The sequence below is a fragment of the Melospiza georgiana genome, chromosome 3, assembly GCF_028018845.1.
Source record: "Melospiza georgiana isolate bMelGeo1 chromosome 3, bMelGeo1.pri, whole genome shotgun sequence".
NCBI classification, from domain to species: Eukaryota; Metazoa; Chordata; class Aves; order Passeriformes; family Passerellidae; genus Melospiza; species Melospiza georgiana.
In genome coordinates this window covers 80,126,827-80,147,303 of record NC_080432.1, presented here as the reverse complement: position 1 = coordinate 80,147,303, position 20,477 = coordinate 80,126,827, and positions in this window count along the sequence as shown.

Genomic DNA, 20,477 nt, shown 5'->3' with positions numbered 1-20,477 from the left:
TGAAAATTCTACCCAAATTGTATCAAGAAATGAATTTTTTAATTAAGAAAATATGGAAATTCCTTTCAAAATCTGATTCATGGTGCTTCCTAGCAGCAAACAAATGACATTCCTTCCCCTCCCCTCATTATATTATTTTTGGAGAGTTTCTTTGTTGTTTACAGGAAAAAAAATACACTAATATAACTTGCTGAGTAAAATGTCCCTTTGGCAACTATCCTAGAACAGCAACTATAAACACATGTTTAGGTTTTAAGCAGTGTTATACACTAGATAATTTATCATCTCCCTGCTATAACCATTTCACTTCAAGTCATTAGTCAGATCTATATAAATAAATCACAACTAACAAAATGTTAATAATCCATATAAAGGAAATGGCATTCTTGTCTTTTCTGTATTTGCAGAGAAAACTCATAAGGAAAATTTAATAGAGGTGTAAAATGCTTACTTTGCTTTCTAGCTTATTAAATTAAATTCCTGGATATTTTGTTTCTCCAGGGAATTTGGCCTTTCGATAGCACTGGTCCTATTTCCCTGATTTCAAGTATACATTCCTTTGTGTTTTGCTTGGCTGAGGAACCCTCGCTCTTCTGTCCTGTGGGTTAGTCATCATATTTCCCCAATTACTTGGAGAGCAGAATATGCTTTTCAGGGTGCATGTCATATAAATCTAGCAGGTAGGCTGATGAGAAAGAGTTCGACTACTGCTGGCTGAGGGTTTTTTCACCAAGAATCTGTGAAGATTTAGAGCACAGTTCATCACCATTTTGGAAGAAAAATATAGGTATTTGAATGTAGCCCATTGCTGATTGCTGTCTGCAGTAATGCATTGATTGTGTGAGCACTCCCAGCAGTAAGTTTGGGGTTTGACTTAACAAAAGTGGCTATTATCAAGAATTTAAAGGAAAAGGAATAATATTATATTAAAAAAACCAAACCCAAAAAACCTTCCAAGCCCATTTCAACTGTGATTCTCAGCCATGGGAGAGTTTTTTTAATTCTTTAAGCAGAGCAAATTGCAAAACCAAATTGTTTTACAAACACTGTCCAATCATGCAACCGTAATCCTTTCTTTATTCTTCAGGGATGCCCTGTTCTAGAAAGTAGCTCTAAGAAAATGACTGCATGACCTACGAAATCTCAATTTTAAACACACCAGAAAGTTTTTCAAATAGCTTAAAGAAGTGTTTTTATCCATGCATTTCAAATGAGACCAGGGTGGGCCAAGGAAAAGCCTATCAACTTAAACCCATTAAGACTGTCATGAATGAAGGGAGGGCAGTGGAGACAACAGGGGAATTGTCCTTCATGAGCCTTCTCTTTGATTGTGATTATATTTAAATTTGAGAGCTTATTATATTTACAGCTGAAACTACATTGCTATGGCAGCAGCAATACTACCACTCCTTTCACAGTAAAAGGGCCGCTACTTCCATATCCCTTCATACAGCTTGAGTTTCATTCCTTTCTTCCAGAGATTTCCATTGTGAGTTATGAATGAATACACTTTGCCTCTCCTCCTCACCTGTCTCTCTTTCCCAGAAAATGGGGACAGTTTCTCAAGATAGCTGAGATGCAAGTGGTTGCGGGCAGGGAGGGGAAGTTGCTTAAAGCCTTCTGAGGTTTTAGCTCTCAACACTTGGCTTTAATTTTCACCCTTTCTGCCCTGGCACCCAAACAGTGCTGCACACCCTGCTTTCAGCCACACGTGCTCCTGTCTTCATTGTCACAATAACACAGCTCAAGAGCAAGCAAGACACTCTCTTGTTTCTTGGAAAGAGAGGCCCGTCTGCCTGTCTGTCTGTCTGTCAAGTGTGTGAGCTCCTGCTGCTCCCCAGAGTGCGAGCAGAAAGCAAATCTCATTTGGCCTGCCATTTCCTAGCCAACACCAGCACAATGGAGAGCATGTAAACAGTTGGCTGGGCTGATTGTTGCAATGACTGAAGCAAATCAAGGGCAGCTTTGTCATGAACAATGAAATCTGCACTCTGTATGCAAATTCCTCACTGCTTTCACTTCTGTTTCTCATCTGTGCCAGCATGCTCTTAGCGAACCTCCTATGAACTACCTAACAAGTTACAAAATCTTGCAGATCACTGGTCTTTTATTAAAAGCTTTCAGTTTCACTTTACACAAAACATGCCTGGGAGCAGAACCTGGGCTGCACAGCTGTACTCTTTCAGGCAGCTCTAGTTTCTCCACCCTATTTTTTTAATACTGGGCTTAGTCTTCTTATTTACAGTGTTATTAAATGAAGTGATAGAAAAATGTGACAAAGAAAGGATGTCTGCGTTCTGTGAATCCCATGATTCTCCCTATTTTACTGCTAATCACAGCACAGACTGGCTATTAGATTTACCAGAGTCGTTATGGATCAGAAATGCCTTAGTAATTTTGAAAATAGCACCATTTTTACCTTTCTTGCAGAAATAAACTGATGTGTCAGTGCTGAGGTCCCAGCACCTGCTTTACTCTTTGCTATGTGTGAATGGCCACATGCCAGGTGCTGAATCTAAGCATGTGCTCTGCTCACTGATGCGAAGCATGAGAGGTTCAGGAGGCCAATTTGCCTGCTTTCAGTGTTGAGCTAAACTGCCCCATGCAAGCTGTTCTTTTGTGCTGCTGGAAACACATTGGTCATTTCAGAGCCCTTATGCTGAAATAGATTTATATCCTCAATGAAGTTATAATTATTTCTGCTTTTTCAGGTTATGCATTTTCACTCAGCCCATTCTTGTATGTAATTATAATTGGGATGGTTTGTTTTGATTGTTAGCAGTCATAGCTGAAAGACCTTCAATGGACACTCTTTGTTATTAGTGTGAGTTTTAAGAAAATGTTGTAATTTTGTTTCTGGGGATTTCACTTTCTGCTGGAAAATTATTTCAAAATTTTTGCACAAAAATTGAGGGTTGTCCTCACTTGGTACCACACCTGGTGACATATATGACTGCTAACAACCTGTGTTTGCTGTATTGCTTGTCTTGTGCTCGTAATTCTGGTTTTGCAGGTACACTGCAGTGCAGGTAATTGAATATTACAAAATATGGTGGCATCTAAGAATGAAGAAGAATGGGACAAGAGCACATGACACAATAATCATTGGTTCCTTGTTTTGGTTCCTGACCAAAGAGCTGTTCAGCTTCATACTCTTTGGTTTCATTTGCACGCTGAGATGTCATCCAGACAATCAATTTTTTCCCCAATTTTCTGGAGATGGCATGATATGCCTGAATGCCTCTGAATTAAGGCTCTCTAAGGATTTCAAGGGGAGATTTTTGAACCAGTCTGCAATATACAGAAACATGATCTCTCAGGTGCTATCTGCCTTCAGGGGTGAGGCTCGGGTGAATGCAGAAACATGGCCAACACAGGGATGTAAGCAGATCAGTGATTTGAATTGAAGGGGAAAAAATGCAGATAGTAGGCAGAAACACCTATCTACTTTTGGAAAGTAATAGAAGATAGGAGTCCAAACTGAAATTGATTAAAGAGAATCCAATATTACTAAAGAGGTTAGTCACAAGACCACGTTGAGTTCAAATTGTTGTAGCTCCGATCTATGGCCCTGAAAACATCAGTCAGCCAAATCTGAAAGCCTCTTTAACTAGATGTTTTGAGGTCTACACAGAAGCTTGGATTAAAAATAATTTTGGAGGTGTTTGTATTAAGAAAGTGAGCAATTTTTATTTCTGTATTATGTGTTAGCACAAAAAGCAAATCAAAGGCATCTAAATTTTCTCTTTTTCTATTTCTTTTTTTTTCTTTTTTCCCCTTTTTTTCTTTTTCTTCTTTTTTTTTTCTTTCTTTTTCCCTTCTGCCTGCAAGAAGATCTCTCATTAAAAAGAACTAAAGTGTGTCACATGTATGCAGCCATCAACAGAGTGCCCATACACCAAGTACAGCCTTTTTAATGCTTTGTCTGAAAGCAGGTTTCCATTGTTAGTGTAAAATTTAGCCCAGACTCAGATGTGTTCTAATGTGACCAGCTTTCACCATCACGGAAACATTTGGTGAAGGTGTTATGTACATCTGGACACAAACATTAGTTCAGTGACAAGCAATCCTTTCTAGTGTTTCTGTATAAACAGAACAGTAATGAGACTTATCTTGAAGAGCTTCTCAGCTAATCCCCCTTAAAGATATTTTGCTTGATATTAAATATCCCATTTTCTTTCAAAATTTATGGGTATAAGAAATCTTTCAGTCAGTCATGTTTATATCATTAATGTATTAAGAAATGGGTGACCAATTAGCCTGTTAAAACCTGGTTTCCCAAAAATCTCTACTTAACACAGAGTTTCAGACTTTGTTTAATTTTAAAGAAAATAAATAGAAGGAAGTAAATCAAATGCTTTAGTTAGACCCTTCCTGATGACATTCTGCTTTACTTTGCCTCTGTTCTTTTTTGCTTTCAGTCCAGACATTTGATCTTTATAAAATATACTTTCCAACAAAAGAAAATATTGTACATTCTTAGCCACAAAACACCCAGACTGTTCATTACTTAATCAGTTATGAAAGCAAAGTCTCACAAGTTGGATTGTTTAAAGAAGCTGTATTTAACTTATGGTCAGATATTTCTCTCCCAAGACACTTTTAAAAGAGCAGGGAAAGGTCTTGTGCTGTGTATTTTTCTATATCCAAATAACAACTGTAAATAAAGTAAATAAAGTTTTTTTTTTTTTCCAAGGAATTATGGTTAGCACGCTGCAATATGGATTGGAAAAAGTAAAATTATGAAGGCAGTATATCAATTCTTTACAAGGTAAGTCTTTCAACATAAATCAATCCAATAACCAGTGTCCCTTGGCTGTGGTTTATGGCAGTACTGACAAAAGTGCAGAGCTTTACAGAATAGAGGGTGTGTAGAGCATGCAAACAGATAAATGGCTATTACCTGGAGGAAACTATGGAAGCAAAAAAAGTTTAGATTTTTCTATCAAGTCAGCACTTAAGCAGGGCAATTCAAGTTTGTGACCTCCTGTCACATACCTGAGCTGGAGCCAACACCAATTGGCTGCAAAAGTGTAGAGATCATTTCTCTTATAATCCATCCCACTATATTTCTTGGGATGGAATTTTGACATATGTCAGGCATAATTTCCCCTTTTGAAAGAGGCAGAATTTCATTCAATTTCCCCCTTGCCTCTTGGGCTTTTTAGAAATAGGAGTTTATGCAATTTAGACAAATGTTACAGAGTTTTGACTACAATGGCCTATATTTTTTTTTGGTCTGGTTCTTCAGGAGCAAATATATTTTGCTGCAAACTGTTCCTTGCTCTTTACTAAGGGCTTTTTGTGTTCAGCAATATCCTTTGAAGTGAGAGATAGATTGGTGCTTGCTCTTTTTCAACTTCTCATTTTAAAGGTGCATTTCAGGACTAAAGAAAAAAAAGCATATTTCGAACAGAAATTTGTATTAGATTTGACACCACTTCAGATGTTACAAGTTTGATTATTAACATGCAGAACAGTAAATAATGAAATCTGGAATGTCCATTTAAAGTTGAATAAATTAAAAACTGAGTAAGTATAGTTATAAAAATTTCATTTAGTTAAAATATATTGACATCTGAATATTTAGACACTAAGCAGAGAGCAGAGGAAATCACCACTAAATTCCAGCTGATGTAAGCCATGTCAACTATTTTCAAAACCAAATAAATATAAATATTTATTTATTTACTTCCTAAGCACATTATTTTTCACTCTTACCCCTATTTCCAATATTTTGAAGCTTATTAGCTAAAACCAAGTTTCATCAGCATATTGTGCAGTCTAATATGCTTTCAGAAACAGAGTTTTTGTTTTATATGAGATTAATTTTGAGTAGGACATGGTGAAAACTGTGGTGCCAAAAGACTTTAAATAGACATACTAATACAGCATTTATTGGTATATTACTAATGGAGCTAATTGAACATTTTAGGTTGAATTATTTGTCTTTAGTTTTTTTAATGGCTGGTAAAATGTCTTTGATAAGATTTCCTGTATTAAACGAAGAGTCTTGACTAGTGTAAGTCAGTATGTTTTCACTGCATGCAGTACAGGATAAGGATCTAGACAGTGAAAAGTTCATAAATATTCATCTTGCTAGGTGCGCAACTCAGTTTTGACTGGGTGATAAATCACAGGGCTTCTTTTGCTTCATGGAAAGATTGTATAAGAACTTGAAGAACATGTGTTTCTGACTACAAAAGTGCATGGCAGATTGAGTTTTAACAAAAGCTTCTGAATACAGCCTTGTTGCTTTTTCCACAACTCTTTGTGTCAGTAAAATTAAGAACTTTAAAATGTATAGGATAAATAAAGTGGCATGAGATCCATGGAGAATAACAATTTTGTGCAAATTTGAATTTTTACCTGAAAAATCCCACCAACTTTCAGTTCTAATGAACAATGTAAAATTTTATAGGTATTTTCTTTGCATTATTGAACTTCCAATATTTTTTTGACTGATTAACTATCTTGTTATAATAACTTTTAGACTTTGACATTATAACCAATCAAATAAATTAATAGAAACTGTAAGGAAACGCTGCAATCTTCTGACTGAAGATTTCCCCTCTGTACCCCCTAGCACTGGTCAGAGCACTATATGCAGTCTGAGCAAAGATGAGTGTTTAAAAGGAAAGAACTCCACTTTGGTTTGCAAATTGTCATTAGGAAAGAGACTTTATCTCAACTTTTGCCAGGTTTGCCAATGCTTTAATTGTTCCTTAAGTTGCGTCTCTTGGAAATAAATTTTCTATTTCTTGTTATCTGGAATACAGCTGGGGGATAAAGAGCTGTGCAACTGCTTCATTTTTCCCTTCATAGGGGTAAAATTTCCCCAAGACAAGCAAGTAGAGAGTCTGAGATTTCTGATTAAAATATGATAAAGATCACAAATTTCACACTCATATGAATTATCCAGAAAAGTTTACCTCCCATGATTTAAAGAGGTCAAAAAATTCATAAAACTGGGTACTATTATGATAATTGAATTTTACAACTACCCATAAGAAAGGGAAGAAGATGCCAAGTTATCTGTATGGCATTGAGTTTGAATTTTTTCTATGGGAAATTAAGAAAATAAGAAAGAGATATCTATCTTGCCTTCAATAGAAATGTGATCAGAAACAGCTGTGATTATAGACTAGCTAGATAGAGGCACAGACTAAGTATCAGGTTAAAGCAGTAACACAAATACAACAAACTATTCGGGGACTGTAAGATTTCGGAGTCACTGGAAAAATAACTAGGATCATTTGATTTGCCTTTCACACAGTAGGGGCATTTTTCTGCCCTGAAACACAGACACAGAGCCTAACAATGAGGCAACAACGAATTCTGACTTGCTTACCAGATCTTCTTCCAAACCTCTAAACTTTCACTGCACAGTAAAGTCTAAATCTCAGTACTCCACAGTGCTGTGGTTGCATCTAGACTCAGGCTGGAATAGTGTTCCACAATAATTTCTTTTTTATCCTTACCTGTTCCCATGCTTACTTTTCTTCATCCCCGGCCTGCATGTAGATAATTTTAGGCTGATAGTTTTTAATCTGGTTTTTCTCTGTGTGCTTGAGTCATCCAGTACATAGTAGATGTGAACCTTGACAATGAACTTTGCTTTCACTTTTCTATTAAACATGTTTTTGCCTCTGATCCTTTGGGGGACCTAAACAATTCATTTGTGGCACACTGTATCCTACCCTTTCTCAGGAGCACTCGCAGTGGCAAGGACACAGAGGAACTCTGCTGTTCCCAAGGTGCAGCAGACTGCAGATCTCTTATGTGAAGGCACAGGATGGCCAGTCCTTCCTTGACATCTCCTATGGATGGCTGAAATTTGTAGTGTTCCTCTCCAAGTAGGTATGTCTTGGGGAAGAATGGAACACAAACTAGTGCATCCAACCAGAGAATGAATAAAATTCATATGAATTCAGTATAGTGAAGATTACTTGCATTCTTCAAAGGGGAAGAGCATGTGGATTTCTATTCCAGTTATATCTTGCCTTTTCTCATTGAGACATTGCCTGCTCTGGAGATTTTTTATCAGATGCTACCAGCCCCTGTGTATTAGGATTAATAATTAAAGTACTAATATATTTTTAACTGTAAAATTGCAAATGCAGCCATAATGCAATTGTACAGAATCTTCTTAGCATGCCTGCTGCAAAAAGGGATCTATGAAATTTTCATGAATGTTTTATATTACAGATAGGCAGAATCATTCAGTTCTTAATGTTGCTTAATATTAGCATTGCAGTTTTCTAAGGAGGCAATCTGTGCTGCCAAATTTGTGCTATCACCCCTACCACCAAAAATAAGCCTTCTGATGCTTCCAAGATTGTTATGCATACAACCACACACACACACACACATGCACCCTCTCATCTCTTTCTCTCTGCACTTGCAGGCCCTCATATGGAATAAGCAGCAAAGCATGATGCTCATCTTTTGAAAGGGTAACAACTTCAGACTCACTGAGTTACCATTTCCCCTCTACAACTGTCCGTACCTATCTGAGTATATGATAAAAATGTCGCAGACATCTTTTTGTGAAAATTCTTTTCCTTAGGATTTTCCCTTCTGAGAAGCTGAGGCCTCAGAAACAAAATGCAAACAATGGTTATCTGCTGCTGCGGAATGCATCAGGTGGATTTTTGATTGGACCATCTTGAATGTTTACAATTAACGGCCAACCACAGACAGCTTGGACTCTCTGTCCGAGGCACAGATCTTTCTTATTCATTCTTTTCTATTCTTAGCTAGCCTTAAGAGGAAACCTTTCCTTCTATTCTTTTTAGTATAGTTATAATGTAATATATATATCATAAAATAATAAATCAAGCCTTCTGAACATGGAGTCAACATTCTCGTCTCTCCCCTCATCCAAGAACCCCTGTGAACACTGTCACATAAAAATAAGATAAAAATTTGAAAAATAGAGCAATCTGACATTTTAATAAGTTTTTCTGCTCTAGTCACATTTCAGCATTTTGCTGAAGAGGAGAAACTGGAAAGAATGAGGTAATGAGGTAAGGAGAAATACTTGTCATGACATGTGCCACTTCTTATCAGCATGTTCTTAATTAAGCAGACACAATATATCTCTTTCAACACTTTCTGTGTTATTCTTCTTACAAATATGCTAGAAATGAGGGAATAATTTACAGGGAAAAAATGTACAGTAACCTCAGAGTGTGCTTTTGTTTTTGCTCATTTTTCAAAATGTTGTTAACAATTGTATATGTCATATGGGATTGCTCCTGCTTCCTCTCTAAAAGAATATGACTTTCCAATCAGGAAGGAGGTAAGAGGAAATCACTGAGACTTCAACTTTATGGAGGATTAGTCAGGAGGTGATTAGTCAGAAGGTGACCAAAACCTGAGTAACCTAAGAGCATTTTTAATTTATTTTTCCCTCTAAAAGAGATTTATTTAATCCAAGAAGTCTTTTTAGGTATTCACACTGTTATGACACTTAGTGGTTTGAATTGGAAATTTCAACAAGTTCTCTCATCAGATAAGTATTTGACAAGCAGCTTTTAAAAGGACACAACTAGATTTCTATCTAGCTCAGTGTGCCAAGGCTCTGGCCAGAAATGATTTTGCCAAGCCTTATCTTAAAAGCAGACAGTCACATTCCTGACCTATGACAGGAGAAGTAGTCTCCTCCTAATCACTGCCTTGTTTTTTGAGTATTTTGACTGAGTGAATGTAGAAGGCAACACCAGCTGCTCTGTTTATTTTTCCAGAATGTCTTACATAATTGCTCGCACCCATCTATTTTCCACTGACCAAATGAGAGAACAGCTGAGGCATCCAAATGAGAGATCCCACAGAGTCTCCATCCCTCTCTAATCCACGACAGAGCTACAGTTTGGGGGATATTCTCTCTAACCCACTTGGAAGCAGCAGAACCAAATTCCTCTGCTTTTCAAACTGTTAAAATTTATTGCTTTGTACAAGAGCAGATACCAGTCTCTCTTCATAATGAACTTACCAGAAAGTTTTTGTTCTTCAGGATTCTTGGTTGTTAAAATTTACTTTTTTGGTTACTGGTATTGTTTTTCCTGCCAAAAACTCTTCTGATTTGGGGTCAGACAGTGATGTTTTATAAGATTCTTTGGTTTTTTTTTTTTCGAACCAGAAGACAAAATTATTTTGACACAGACAGTGAGGTGTGTGGATGTCCTGAAATAATCTGTATTTAATGGCCCTGAGCATTACAAAACTATGTTAATTAATTCAGTGAGTTTCATCAGGTTTGTTGCTCATTTATTTCTCTTTTAATTTATTCTGAATTCATCCCAGCACACTTTATCTATAAGGTTCAAGAATTGCTTAATATTTACACTTTTAAATCTAAAGACTGCTTTTGTTGAGACTTATACCAGTGAATATTTACATCCTATTATGATTTCATTTCTCTGAAGATGCTTTACATTTCCATTGCCAACAATTATCTCACTTTATCCATGCACTGTTATGAAGTGATACTAATATGCTGTACAAAAAAATAACATTGAGTCGCCAATGCACCCAGAAAATTTCAACTCATCTTATAAAACTGTTTGAGTCCCAGCATTTTTAATGTGTTTTAATGTCCTACCTCTCTTGTAGAAAAAAATAGCCAGTGTGGAATGACTTAGAACATCTCTGTCTGGACAAGCTTTAAGAATTATATTTCATTGATCAGAACCAAGTGCCATTACAACTCAACCATCTTTGGACACTCATGGTAGCAGTGCTCCTAGATGAACATTGTTCATAGTTCCCTGTTCATAGTTCACCGCAGTCAAAATATTAGTTGAAAGTGTTCTTTTCCAAATACATATTTTCTGTCATAATGAAATGAGATAAAGCCCAGCAGGATTTCCTTTACAGTTAGCACATACGTTCTACGCCAAGAATTAGGATCCCTGATGGGTCACAAAATAGTTGGATTTGGAGTCACTATTGAACATGAAAAATTCCAAAGAATTTAATAGGCATTATACTAATAGCAGTCTTGGGTTTATTAGATTTACCCCCCATTATCTTCCCTCTAGCAATTCACACAAAATTGGCTCTTTCACAGCACTTTAGCTGCTCTCTGCCTCCTTCACAGCTAATGAGACTTTGTACTGCTTTGCAGCAGCTGGGAGTGTGTGTCTCTGTCCCATGCATACAGATTCGCACCATCCTGTGTTGCAGTTGTGTGTGATTTACCATGCAGAGTGGGTCTTCTGCTGTGGGATATTACCTGAGCCCAGGAGAAGGAAGAGAGAAAAGTTCAGCTCAGCCTGCTCCTGCTTTGGTTGTGGGCACTTCTGTCCAGTAGGACTTTTAGTGAGTGTTAAATGTGTCTTAGAGCACTATAAAATATCCCAAGTTCAAAAGAAGCTGTAGAAGATGGAGGATATCAGGCATATGTCCTGAGAGGAAACCATACCTAAGTGGGAACAGTACTTGTACTTTTATTTGTTTTACAATCCTATTCCTAAGTAAAACTTCTCAGATATTTTCAATTCTCTTTTCAAAACTCCAGAAGTAAAATTTTATCTGGTTCTGCATGACAAACGGTTTAAAATATCTCATGAATTCAGTACAGTATAAGGACTGTACTAGATGCAGACAAATGGAATTGTTCCCACTGAACTATGCATCGATTATCAAATGATAAATCCATGGCTGTTTATCTACAGGAACAAAACATTGAACTTCTATTCTTTATCTGCAGAATTTTTCAGCAGTCTTCAGTAAAATACGAAAGACCATTGTAGTCCCACAAAGGCCTTATGGATAGCCATCACAGAATTAAAAACAAATTGCCTTGTAAAAAATCAGCCAACGTTATCCCATATTTCATTATCATCTTCACATATCTGAAAAATCTTTGCTAATGGGAATCTGAAGTGGAGAGTGAAAGTGCTGTGCTCATTTGACTTTCATCTTGCCTGCCATCACTAGGTCTGGCCTAGCCAATAACATAGTAATTGATTTTACATCATATTCCAGTGGCTTAAGGAGCTGTAATTAATCTCCTTACAGTTCTGTTAAATGCAAATCCCATAAAGCTGACTAATATGCTTATGAGACCAAAACACCAGGCCAGTGGCTTAGGATCTGTACCATGCTGCTGAGCACACCCCTCTGTGCAGCTTTTCCTGATGAGCTTACAGGCAGGAGCAGTGAGATGGTGAAAGCTGAATTCTGTGATCTTATGATCGTGTCTTACACAAGTGCTACCAAGTGTAAACACAACAGGGACACATTTTAATTTTGGCTGGTGTTCAAGACTTTGTGTTTGTTATAGGATGGCCAGTTAATGAGGGTTTCTTCTGGCCTAATATCATCTTGGCAGAAAATTCAAAGGATTTACTTTAAAACCTAGAGGCTTCCAGTTACTATCAATGTTGAAAGCTCTGCAGACATTTCAAATGTATGAGGTCAATTGCCTTGAGTTTGGAGGTGAAAAAATAAAAGGGGTAAGTACAAATACAACCTCTCTCTTGTTAATTTACAGGACACTAACAAATAAAAAATATTACCTTGCTAAACTAAAGACCCAATGTACCAATTTACCAAAGGCAAAAGAAATCCTTAGGTGGAGAAACAAGACATAGTATGTGGTTAAAAGTTACTGAATCACTTGCTATTTTATCATAGAGATTGCACCGAAAATGTAAAATTGACATGCATGCATTTTTATTGTCTAAGCTTTCTAGCAGAGAATCTTTAAATGGCATTAGTAAAAAAATAAAAGGAAAGATCTGACAGGAACAGAGAGCAGTTTCAATGTTGTATATAGATTTGGCTCCTCCAACTGTGGATTAAAGTGAGCTTGAAATGAAATAAACAGAACAGCTTCAGAAATGTAGAGCTGAAGGGAAGTCATCCATCACAATGGAGGAATGTTTGATCTGATGTACAGTAGTTTAGCTCACAAACTTCACTGCTAAAAAACATTCATCTCTGTACTCAGTGCAAATTCTAATAATATAAAGCATGTCCTGAAGAAATTCAATATACCAAATAATTGTGAGCATCAGTCTAATGGAATGTGTAAAAAATAGACACAGTGGACATGCAGATGCATTCTGTTTCTGTCTGTGCTTGACGAGAATGAAAAACAAGTCCCATAACAACACTTACATAAAATATCTCAGTTGTTTGAGAATTTTTATATGTTCTATTCTAAAAGAAGATATTTATATGTTAGTGTCTTAACTATTTGTTGTTTGGTAACTGAATGTTTCATAGGAACTTTTCTGTCTTTCCTTCACCTTGTTCTAGACACTCCAATCATATATTCTGATATTCTTATTATGCTTTTTGCGTATTGTGATTTCCACAGTATTCACATGTGTTGAGAAATATAGTCTGCCCCAAGGGGCTTGTCTTCCAAAAATATTTAGCAAGTAACAGTTCAGAAGATAACTGGTTATGTTCAGCCTTGTCATAGATTCTTTTTGAGTATATAGTTAAAAATGTCATCCATAAATAGTCCTCAATAACAGATCTGATAATTTTATCAACTTGTCTTTTTCCTCTTCCTTTTCAATCATTTTAATGTATAATGTGTGAACAGAGCATCTTCCTTTCAGGCAACAAAAAGGAAGCTATTTTGACATTTTCAGGGTAGGAAGAAAAATGCCATTTTTTCTTTGGAGAACATAGTTATCATTTCTGTGATACTTCAAGGTTAATTCCTGCTGTTCAAAGGAGATTACATTTTGACAATGCTGAATGTTGACCTCTAATGCACCTGTAAAATGTGATAGCCTACAGAGAGCACAGAACTTTATAATTAATACAAAGCTTAATTGCAGTATCAACATTCACTCAAATCTGGGATATGAATCCTTTTTCTCCAGAATATTTCAATGAGATACAAAAGCATGGGAATGAGTAGTTTAATGGGTTTTCTATAGCACAAACCTCTGGATTGGTGAAGATGTAGAGAACTAGAAAGACAGATAATCCTTTTTAAATGGGTGGTAACTTTAACTGAAGGGTACAGTGAAAAAGAAGTAAGGTGTCTAAGAAAACTAAGTTGAAGGAAGTTTTTGCAACTTCATATATTCAAGTTGAATTAGATTCACATAAGATTTAAAAACATATATATATTCATATTTAAAATAGATTAAAATACAAATATCATATTGAGTAACACAATTTTAACTGTTGTATGACAGTCGCTCATAAAAAAAAATTCATATTTTTCAAATTTAATACAGGTGTCTTGTGATACGTTTTGGTTTTTTGCTGGATTTTGTTTACGTGTGGGATTTTTAAAAATTTTTCAAGACTTGGAAATATTTTTTGTATGATCGTCTTTATTGTGGAGTAAAATGTGCCTTGGCAAAACACACAGCCTTTCATTTTATTGATTTGTTCATGTTTCGACATCTTCAGACTCCATGGAAGTGGAAAAGGTAAGCTTTGACCCCTTCCATTTTCATGAGTCGCTGATTTGCTCTCCTTTTTCAAGAGCTGGCCCTCAAAATCCCTGGGGCAGCAGCCATAAATATAAACATGGCTGGGGTTTTTATGTGTATGTGCATGACTGACATGTTATTTAACTAGATACTAAAAGGATCTGAGTAAAATTTAAAAATCTAAGTAGAGATGAGCAACTATGTTTATTAAAAATATACACAGTGAATCTATATCAATCATCTTTTTAGAAGGTACTTGGAATTCTGAAGTCTTTGCAGATGCTCCTTGTTCCAGATACTTTTCTCTTTTTGAGTCATATTTATCTATCTTAGTGTAGATAGTAACTAGTTCATTTATTACTTGTCTCTACCTCTGCTATAAAGATGTTTCACATGCTTTACCCATGAAGTAGGCTTTCAGAACACATAGACTGCAGTTTCCTACTCTACATTTTTAGCAACACAGGCACATATCTTCTTATTGAAAAGAACAGTCTTTTTTATTCTCTTGGGGAATGTGATTAGTTTCAAAGGTAAATGCCAAACCCAGATTTTTTTCCTCTTTTATCAAATGCATTTTAGCTGGAGAACCACTTCTTTTCAGCTCGAATCTTCCAACCAGCTGTCACCAGTGCACACAAGAACATCACCACTTTAAAGCTTGTCAGTTCAATTCTGCATTTATCTTCTTCTCTTGCTATCTTATGAAAGTCTCATTACTTTTCCCACTCCTCTAAGTCAGGTCCTAGATCAACACAACAAAAGAGGAAGTAATACAGCTTCCAGAAGTTAAAACACTAAAACAGCTTCAATTCAGAATTCCATCTAGTGGTGCCATATTATCATCAGACTGTAGAAAGCTATTGTATAGGCAGTTTTAAAACAGTAGTTTGTTCCTTGGTGTTGCTTAGGAGGGAAAATTGGGCCTTATTAGTGCTCTTACATTCGCAGTAATGAAGGTATCACTGTTGGAGACAGTTTGTACTGAAGTTTATGATAAATTAAATAATTCTGCAAATTTTAATACGTGCTATAAAAAAAGTTAAATTCATCAAGTTGGTAAAACTATAAAAGGCCTCTCATGAAGGCTTACATTAATAATACTTTAAATGATCAATCTGCTTTCAGTAACAAAAAGCATCCTTGATCTGCCCTCACTACAAAATCTGTTCTATTTCAATAAGAAGCACACAAATGGATAATTGATCTCACAAACTGGACTAGCTAGTTCAAATAATCAGAAGCAGTATAGAAGTAAAACCTTTGTCAAATCTGAACTTTTATCCATGCAACCTTCATAACTCACACAGGTAATATGGAAATCCTGTTAAAAGATGGTAGCAGTATCTCATGTCATGATTGTCTGTAAGCCTTGCATAAACAGTTTTATCTTAAAAAGGTTTGTGTCTTAATAGAGGACTTTCAATAGTGCTTTCAACAGCTGCTGTGTCAACAGTTGCTAAATGCAAATCATGTATTAAGGTAACTAGCTGAAATGCAGGCAGGTGGCTGGCATCTAAGCTTGTTCTGTAACCCAAATATTTCAATAGCAGAAAATAGAAATGTGAATACTGATGTATTTTGTGTGGGGCTTAACAGCAGCAACATTGATGGACTGCACAAAAAAAATTCACATTATGCATCATCTCTTTTCTTAGTTTGCATCAGTCTGTTGTTACAAAGCAGATATAACACCACACAGTATTTTTTCCTAGCCACCTAAATTTTTAAGGTAAGTTGCAAAGATCATATTAAGTAATTTAGTATTGTGAGAGGAAATACAAAAACTAGACTAGAAATACACAGTCCTTTTTGTCACATTGCTTTCAGTGTGCGTCTCAATAAATTAGAGTACGAATTGTGTGGATGGAGCCAGAAAGAGCTCAAAAAATGAAAAATATAAACAGGTGGCTCAGGTGTTTCCTCTTACTGAAGATCCCAGCAGTAATGGTCTAAGCAGTTGGTGGGGAACTGGCTTCTCAATTAAGAAAAAATTGAAAATATGGCAGAGAGATATATAGCTATGACTGACAGAAAAGACAGTATAAGCATAAAGAATCTTCCTAGTGATCTGAGAAAGAAATAATCCTTCACTGTCACTGCAGATGAGTTTATTTATCATCTCTATTAAAGGTATAGAATAACACAGAAGCAATAATTGACAGAAAAAGGAGCAGATTCATCATTGTAAAGAGCCATATACAATGGATGAACTAGCTCTGACAACCAATTCTCTTAAGAAAAGCAAAGTAAAAATTGTTTTTGACCACACCTGAGTGGAACTTAAAAATTGTTTGACTGATCTTTTTTGTTTCGTATTTATCTTTGAAGTATGCTGACTTTATTAGCAGAAAGTTTTTGATTGCTTGAAAGTGTATCTATTTTTTTTCACTTACCCTAATGAATTTTCTTCTTTCTTTCTATGAACCCTGACTTGTATCATGTAGACATATCATCTCATTTGGAGCTGTCTCAGAGCAGCTCTTAATATAACTCTGCCTTAGCACAGTGAGGTCACTCCAAGTGAGTGGTGACAGCTGGATTCAAATGTTTGAACATTCTCATTACCTTCCAAATTAGCCTAGAAGACAGAAGGTTTTCATATCCATCTTGATACGTGGCAGACAACATTTCAGAAGAGTTCCCCCCACAGACAGAATGGCTTTCAGGATGTGACTGCTAGAACAGTCACTTCAGTACCTCTTACTGGGATTTCCAAAGAGAAATGCAACCATGACAGAATGAAGACCTACTAAATAAGAGTGGGTAGGAAGGTTCTGGTAATGCCCTTTCATGTAAAAACTATAGCTAATAGCTCCTTAAAATTAGTGTCTGCAGAAAGCTTAGTTTTTGTAATAGGACTGAGAATTTTGCTTATGAGAGCCCTCGTAACAAAATCTTCAAAAAAGCTAGCATGGGGAAGTGGTTCCATTAGGAACTTCATGTTCTTTGACTGTGGGATAAAAAGAAAGGAGAAAATCAAAATTTTTGGTGAGAATGAAAGGTTTAGAGACTTCTGAGAAAGTTAAAAAACACCCAGTACAGTACCTATCCTCCTCCCATGGTGGTAAAAATAATGTTATAATTTAGCATGTGTAATCTGTAGCATTCACACTGATATACAACTAATGTGTGGGCACTCATCTAAAGAGATCTTTTAATCTTGACTTTCTCAAGATCATTGTTAGCAGTAGTGTCAGCTACAGATGGGGTCATCTACACCTTGTGTCAACTTCATTGAGCTGAGAGCTGTTTCAAGAGCTACTCTGCTGTAGAAGGCTCCCAATAAATCCATCCAGCAAGAGTCTCTAAGAGAAATAACATATCAGTAGTGCTACCACTTTTGTATGAATAAGTTTTTGTGTTCTAGATTTAGATATTTGTTTTTCTGTCGTGCCTCAGAAACCAATTCCTTATTCAATGGGAGAATATTTTTAAAAGCAATTAAAATTTTTTTTCTCTAAAAAGAGAAACAAAAACATGTCAGCATAGGCATATCTGAATTACTTTCCTTGCATTTGGCTTTCTCAGTCTCTGAGCATTTGTTAAAGACAAAGTCAGATCATACCATGACTGAAGGATATAATTTTTTCCAATTTACACAAAGCACAGAAACAGAAGATCACTGAGCATCTTTGAACAGACACTGTTACTAGGATTACTATATGTAAGCATCTTTAAAGATGTTCTCACTTGTTAGACTTAAAATCCGCTGTAAAAAGAGATGTAGAAAGTACAACAACAGTTAGACCTAGCAGGACCTTGGCTTGCTCTCTAGACCAGGTAGACAGGTCTATTTAGAACACCACTCAAAACCAAATTTCATCCATGCAACCTGACAAATTTGGCTGCCAAAATTTTTGAGAAAGCAAATACAAATTTCCCAACAATTACTGTGCATTAAACAGAAGTTATATATGTGGTTTCAGTTTTCTTAGTTAGATATTTTTAAATTTGTTTGCATTAGTGGATCTGTAGCTTTTTCTTTTTACATCTATGGTGGTCCAGCTGGGGGAAGAGGTTGTGATAGTCTGCACCAGAAAGGAAATGATTTTTCCTCATATTAAAGTCTTGTAAAACTCCAAAGTAAATTGTTATCTTGGCCCTAATATTGAAATCCTAATGCCATTTGCAATGCCTAGAAGGAAAACAACCTTTTCTTATCAGAAATCAGATGAGATGCCTCATTGCCTGTCATAAAGCATACTTTATCCACCTCAGACTCATTGGTTTAATGACCAAAAGACCCATGCAATTACAGCAAACCTGCAGGCATGGTCTGGAATGAAAAGTACACTTATAGCACTTCCAGTGAATGTTATAAATAGCCCAAAGTTTCCCCACAGCCCAATGTTTAACCAGACCATACTTCATGAGGAAAAAAAAAATTAAAAGGGAAGTTGAAGAGTTTTATAGAAATGTTCTACTATTTATTGGGATACTTTAAAGTAAGGTATGTTACTAGCATGAAGAAATAAAACAAGATGAGGGGTTATGGTCTATATTATAGCAGATGTCATACAAGATAACTCAAATTATTTTTCTGGCCTTAAAACCTAAAACTTATGAACCTGTGGGTCACTCTCACATCTGTGATGTACTTTCATTGGCTACATCATGGGAGACTGACCCTAATTTATTGTTAATCTTAATTTTTCATAAAAAGTAGATATGTACTACCATCTTAATCTTGTCAGACAAGCTAAAATGATATTCTTGTTTTCTTTTATTTAGTCTGCTTTTTTGCATGTTTACTGATAAATATAATATTTTCTGGAATTTTTTTCCAGAACTAATGTTTCAGAAATTCAATTAATATTGTATTAGTCCACGTTAATTACTGTAATCATAGATTCTGCACATTACCAACCAATATTTTGTTGTGGTGTGTTTTTAAGTTTCTCAGTTTGCTCCCTCATTTTATGTATGTTCTCCCTTTGTTCTCCATAAATGGTTCCTCTCTTCCCAGTTTTCCCGCCACTATTGCCCTGACAGTTGAGTTACTATGGTTACCCCTGCCCCCGTTAGTTGTCAATCTCCCAAATTACATAACTGCTCCTCCCTTATCCCACCATATAAGTAAAGTTTTCCTCCCCCCTGGGTCCAGTCAATCACCCCCCACTCCTCCCTGCTTTCGAGAACATTCTTCTCTCTGGGGGTTGTGGTTGGCTGGCGTCCCGGGGCCCCCTCCTTTGTTCTATGCTTATTGGATAAGTTCTTGTGTCAGTTTTCTTATATACCGCCCCACATGTTCCCCTATTGGTTAGCTGGCCTTCCCCTCCCTTCTCCACCCCTTCCCTGTAAAAACTCTGTCTCCCCCCGTGTTCGGGGCCATTTGATGTGGGTTTTTCCACCTGTTGGTTGCCCTTTTTGCTGCCTGTGGGCTCTTCAATAAACCAACGTTTTACCCCCAGCAAGTGGTCGCCTCCTCACTCGTCTCGTCCTGCGTGAACCCAAGTCCGCAATCCAGCCCAGCCCGAGGCCAGGACACCAAGGGGGGCTGGCTTCTGATGCGCAGGGGCGTCGGCCGCTTCTCCCCTTTTGCTAGCTGGAATTAGGGCCGCGTACGCCCTCGCGCAATATTCAATGTGAATGTGACAAGTTATATTTTGATCCTAAGAGATTTAGAAATAAATATTTCAGTGATTTGAATAGGTCATGGATATTTCATATTCATATTTCATGGATTTGAATTCCAGTGTTTGAAAAGATCATCTCGTGTGATTTTCCTTCTTTTAAATTTTGAAATTAATATTCCAAACCCTAAAAATTTAACTTTTTGAAAGAAAGGTGTCAGAGTCCACACTTAGACTGGAACAAAACATTAGCTTTCAACAGTATCTGAAACAACCTGAGATCTGAATTTTACATTCCAGGTTCTTCTGTAATCAGGCAATGTTTATTGTTTAAAGAAGCCATTACTGTCACTAAAAAGTGTTTTTGTAATTAAGATGCCATGGACATGTTTCCTTGAAGTTATCCCAACAGTTTCTTCTGCATGGTTCCTACTATCTATAGCTGTCTGATATCCATTAAAGCAAATGTTTAAAAGTATGACTT